Source organism: Anopheles coustani (assembly GCF_943734705.1).
Source record: "Anopheles coustani chromosome X unlocalized genomic scaffold, idAnoCousDA_361_x.2 X_unloc_18, whole genome shotgun sequence".
Classification (NCBI taxonomy): domain Eukaryota; kingdom Metazoa; phylum Arthropoda; class Insecta; order Diptera; family Culicidae; genus Anopheles; species Anopheles coustani.
Genome location: NW_026525124.1, coordinates 225,001 through 231,416, shown reverse-complemented (window position 1 = coordinate 231,416; position 6,416 = coordinate 225,001).

Here is a 6,416-nt window from a genome sequence, read left to right as displayed (position 1 = left end):
ATCCAAAACCGAAGAGCACTAGTGAACACCTTAATCTCACCCTAGTTCACATCCAAGTGATCGACCACGTGTGTGAAGCAAAGACCAATCGAATTCCTGAATGAACCGAACACTATGAACAAATGGCCAAAAACGTTATAACTATCCAAACATACTACTATCTAGCGAAAGTCATCACGATGGAACCATACCATGATCTTTAACCTATAGCGCTCACCATATTCCTACCCAGAGTGCAAGTGAACAGATTGCTCACCCCTACCCAGTTCACAACCACGTGATCGACTAACATACCGAGGTTACCACAAGTCAAAGTTATACGTTTACAAGCGCAAGACCAATCGAAAACCCCGAAAGCAATCTCGACCCAAAATGTATTATCCGTGAGTGTAGTCGAGTCTCGTACTCGTCATCTGTAATCGTCGGATAGAATATCCAGTACACGGTTGTCTTTCCAAATGAAATCTACATACAGAACTCGCTCTTGGCAAATGGGTGGCAATGGCGCAATCAGGAGCGAGTTCCCGTCCGGGTGCCAAGTGATTGGCAAATGTCTGGGGGAAAGCAACCATATGTTGATTTGTCTGTTAGTGTACTGGGTGTTTGAGGTATGTAGTATCCACGCTTGGTTGGGTGTGTCAGAGGACCGTGAATGCGTTCGCAACCCCAATTGGGGTACATCGGGAATGATTTTGTGGAACCGATGTGCCCGGCACACACTAAGTTTTGTTGCAAGTTAATAGTGTGCCATGTCCGGGGGGGTTGTGATTAAACTCTGGTGAATTGCGTACTGTGGTGATTGGGGTATGAAAGCCCCGCAGTTGCAATGATCGGACGCGCCTAGCGTGTCCTTTAGTTGATGGTAGGGAAATGAAGGCCCTTGTCAGCTCACCTAAGTATTCATGGAAGTTTGGCATAAGGTCGCTGTGGTAGGGGTATGAAGGCCCCGTCAGCGCATGCACAATCGGGCGCACGAGCGCTTAGCGGAGTCGAATGCCGCTCAAGTGCCTGTCCGGTGCATCGGGTGTGTGTGTGATACGAGGGCAATGAGGTTCGCACGGGGGCTCGCCTCCCGTGTGCTACCGGACTTGACAACATATAGAACGTGGTGTTTGCTCCTCCGGGTGCAATGGGACAATGAACATTCGAACGCAAAGTCGGAATTCTGGTTGATCCTACCAGTAATATACGCTCGTCTCAAAGGTTAAGCCATGCATGTCTAAGTACAAACAGATTTAATGTGAAACCGCATAAGGCTCAGTATAACAGCTATAATTTACGAGATCATCAACCTAGTTACTTGGATAACTGTGGAAAATCTAGAGCTAATACATGCAACATGCCAGGACCCTCGCGGGAACTGGTGCACTTATTAGTCAAACCAATCGCGGGTTCTCCGTGTCATTGAGTTGAAGTCTGGATAATGATGCTGATCGTATGGTCTCGCACCGACGACAGATCTCGCAAATATCTGCCCTATCAACTATGGATGGTAGTATAGAGGACTACCATGGTTGCAACGGGTAACGGGGAATCAGGGTTCGATTCCGGAGAGGGAGCCTGAGAAATGGCTACCACATCCAAGGAAGGCAGCAGGCGCGTAAATTACCCAATCCCGGGACGGGGAGGTAGTGACGAGAAATAACAATATGAAACTCTTTAATGATGTTTCATAATTGGAATGAGTAGAGCATAAATCCTTCTACGAGGATCAAGTGGAGGGCAAGTCTGGTGCCAGCAGCCGCGGTAATTCCAGCTCCACTAGCGTATATTAAAATTGTTGCGGTTAAAACGTTCGAAGTTGATACTTGTCCAACACAGTCCGGCTCCGCCGACCCGGTCAACCCGTGGTCGGTGGGCCAAGTCGGAATCTGGTTGCGACTCAATGGTGTGGTAGGGCACCAAGTCTGTGTCACGGTGTGCCCTTCAACGGGTGCAAGTGTAACATAGAGCTCGACCGCTCACGTTTACCTTGAACAAATTAGAGTGCTTAAAGCAGGGTGCCCAAACGCCCTAGAATAATCTTGCATGGAATAATGGAATACGACCTTGGTCTAATCTTTCATTGGTTTGTACTCAGACCGGAGGTAATGATTAACAGAAGTAGTTGGGGACACTAGTATTACGGCGCGAGAGGTGAAATTCGTAGACCGTCGTAAGACTAACTAAAGCGAAGGCATTTGTCAAGGATGCTTTCTTTAATCAAGAACGAAAGTTAGAGGATCGAAGGCGATTAGATACCGCCCTAGTTCTAACCGTAAACGATGCCAACTAGCAATTGGGAGACGCTACAACCAGGTGCTCTCAGTAGCTTCCGGGAAACCAAAGTCAGGTTCCGGGGGAAGTATGGTTGCAAAGTTGAAACTTAAAGGAATTGACGGAAGGGCACCACAATGAAATGGAGCTTGCGGTTCAATTTGACTCAACACGGGAAAACTTACCAGGTCCGAACTTATGGAGGTGAGACAGATTAATAGCTCTTTCTCAAATTTAAGGGTAGTGGTGCATGGCCGTTCTTAGTTCGTGGATTGATTTGTCTGGTTAATTCCGATAACGAACGTGACTCACATATGCTAACTAGAACGCAGTCAGCGTTAATGCGTCGATGCCGATTGGAACGGGTTAGGACCTTTCGGTGGAGTATGACCTGACACCTTCGCTGTTCGTGTGCGCAAGTGCACTTACGGTACGCTGCTTAGCAGGACAATTTGTGTTTAGCAAAATGAGATCGAGCGATAACAGGTCCGTGATGCCCTTAGATGTTCTGGGCTACACGCGTGCTACAATGTGGGTAGCAGCGTGTCTCCTATTCCGAGAGGAACGGGAAATCACTCAAATACTCACTTAGTAGGGATTATGGATTGCAATGGTCCATATGAACTCGGAACTTCTAGTAAGTGCTGGTCATCAGCCAGCGTTGAATACGTCCCTGCCCTTTGTACACACCGCCCGTCGCTACTACCGATGGATTATTTAGTGAGGTCTTTGGAGATGATCGTTCGCTGGATCCTCGTGAACCGCGTCTGCTTTATCGAAGTTGACCGAACTTGATGATTTAGAGGAAGTAAAAGTCGTAACAAGGTTTCCGTAGGTGAACCTGCGGAAGGATCATTAGTGGCCAAGTGATCCTTCCAGAAGTCCGAACCTGCGGGTTGAGACTTCGGCACAAGTTGCCATATGATAATTGACGAAACACTATAGAAGTCCGAACCTGCGGGTTGAGACTTCGGCACAAGTTGCCATATGAAAGTTGACGAAACACTATAGAAGTCCGAACCTGCGGGTTGAGACTTAGGCACAAGTTGCCATATGAACATTGACGAAACACTATGAAGTCCGAACCTGCGGGTTGAGACTTAGGCACAAGTTGCCTTATATATAACTTCGAACAAATACACAAGTCCGAACCTGCGGGTTGAGACTTTGGCACAAGTTGCCTTATACATGACTTCGAACAAATACACAAGTCCGAACCTGCGGGTTGAGACTTAGGCACAAGTTGCCATATGAAAGTTGACGAAACACTAACAAGTCCGAACCTGCGGGTTGAGACTTAGGCACAAGTTGCCTTATACATACATTGGCCAAATAAACAGAAGTCCGAACCTGCGGGTTGAGACTAAGGCACAAGTTTCCATATTATATTCGATCAAACACTAAGTAGTCCGAACCTGCGGGTTGAGACTCAAGACCGTAACAAGATGTCACTATACAAGTCCGAACCTAAGGGTTGAGACTTAATGCGATCTAGATACCAAGTTGACATCCAATACCTGTTGAGCAAAACCAAAGATTCCCTGTTCTCGAATGATTACACTATATAACAGGGAATCATGAAGAAATCAAGCAAGCGTGAAACAAAGTCATCACTTGGGCATGCTCGATAGCCAACCACATGACCTTAACCTAAGAGAGCATGCAAACCACATGATACCTATAAACGATTAACCCGCCCTAGTTCAATCGTTCACCAAGTGATGACTTCAGTATGGCTAAGAGAAAAACTTTTAAATGGGAAAAACTCTAAGTCCGAACCTCCGGGTTGAGACTTCCGCGTCGGAGGTGGGCGCACCTCCTATCCGAAAGATGATGAATCAGGGGTGTTCGGTCAGCAATGGTCGGATGCTCCGTCGTAGTCCAACTATGACAATCAAAGTCAAGACCTCCGGGTTGAGACTTTCCGCGAGTACAAGCATAAAGGAACACGGACCAAGCCGTACCGAGAGAATCGGTACTAGAGCCCTCGTGGTTCTACATTGAGAGAGCCCTCGTGGTTCTCATTAGGGGCTTTATGCAAGAAGTACTCAATACTGTGGTGTGAAGTATAAAGTATAGTCCTCGCCTGGTCCACGCTGCTTCGGCGGTCCTGGGTAAGATAGTTAATTCTAGCTTGCCCTATAGTGGAATGAGGACACTTAATGCTTCGTCTTTTAGCGGCGGCTAGACTCCTCCTCACGGGGAACGAGTTGACGCGCACAGCGGCGGCTTACGCACTATGGCAATCATGGATGCCTGAAGATTCCGTGAAGTTCTCCCCTGGTCCACGCTGCCTCGGCAGTCCTGGGTAAAATGGAATATTTCCAGCTTGCCCTATAGTGGAAGAGGACTATCCAACAATACAAAGTCAAGACCTCCGGGTTGAGACTTTCCGCGTCGGTGGTGTCGCGCACCGCCTATCCGAAAGATGGTGTAACAGGGGTGTTCGATCAGCAATGGTCGGATGCCCCGTCATAGTCCAACTATGACAACCAAAGTCAAGACCTCCGGGTTGAGACTTTCCGCGTCCGGAGGTACGCGTACCGCCTACCCGAAAGATGGTGTGCTTCTGGGGTATTCGATGAGTCGGATACCCCGTCGTAGTCCAACTATGACAATCAAAGTCAAGACCTCCGGGTTGAGACTTCCGCGTCCGGAGGTACGCGTACCGCCTACCCGAAAGATGGTGTGCTTCTGGGGTATTCGATGAGTCGGATACCCCGTCGTAGTCCAACTATGACAATCAAAGTCAAGACCTCCGGGTTGAGACTTCCGCGTCCGGAGGTACGCGTACCGCCTACCCGAAAGATGGTGAATCAGGGGTGTTCGATCAGCAATGGTCGGATGCCCCGTCGTAGTCCAACTATGACAATCAAAGTCAAGACCTCCGGGTTGAGACTTTCTAAGAGTACAAGCATAAAGGAACACGGACCAAGCCGTACCGAGAGAATCGGTACTAGAGCCCTTGTGGTTCTACATTGAGAGAGCCCTCGTGGTTCTCATTAGGGGCTTTATGCAAGAAGTACTCAATACTGTGGTGTGAAGTATAAAGTATAGAGTCCTCCACTGGTCCACGCTGCTCCGGCGGTCCTGGGTAAGATAGTTCATTCTAGCTTGCCCTATGTGGAAGAGGACTCAATACCCTACCTGTTGAGCTTGAAACAAAGTCATCACTTGGGCATGCTCATATTGCCATACACAATTACATTATATTCGAATGAGCATGCAAGCGACCCTATATAGACCGAACCAAAACGATAGATACCGCCGTAGTTCACCCCCACCAAGTGATGACTTCAGTATGGCTAGTGTGTGAAGTATAAAGTATAGTCCTCCCCTGGTCCACACTGCTTCGGCGGTCCTGGGTAAGATAGTTAGTTCTAGCTTGCCCTATGTGGAAGAGGACACCATACTTAATACTGTGGTGTAATGAACAAAGTATAGTCCTCCACTGGTCCACGCTGCTTCGGCGGTCCTGGGTAAGATAGTTAGTTCTAGCTTGCCCTATGTGGAAGAGGGCATACAAGACAAAGTATAGTTCTCCCCTGGTCCACGCTGCTTCGGCGGTCCTGGGTAAGATAGTTAATTCTAGCTTGCCCTATGTGGAAGAGAGCATACATGAACCAAGAACGAAGGTTAGATCGAGGAATGATTCGACAACTAACCGATGGTATGAAATGTGAAGAATTCAAGCAAGCACACAATCAAGTCATCACTTGGGCATGCTCGATAGCCAACCTCATGACATTAACCTGTAGAGCATGCAAAAACCAATATATATGTAAACGATGCCTCCCTAGTTCAGCGCTTCAACCAAGTGATGACTTCAGAATGGCTAAATCAAATCGGTTCAAAACATACCATCGGTACCCTATTGAAACACACAAGTCGATATCAAACCTCATGATTGTGTAGTCCTCCACTGGTCCACGCCGCTTCGGCCGTCCTGGGTAAAATGGAACATTCCAGCTTGCCCTATGTGGAAGAGGGCACATTACTCAATACTGTGGTGTGAAGTATAAAGTTCAGTTCTCCCCTGGTCCACGCTGCTTCGGCGGTCCTGGGTAAGATAGTTCATTCTAGCTTGCCCTATGTGGAAGAGGACACTTAATACTTCGTCTCTAAGCGGCGGCTTGACTCCTCCCTACGGGGAACGGGTT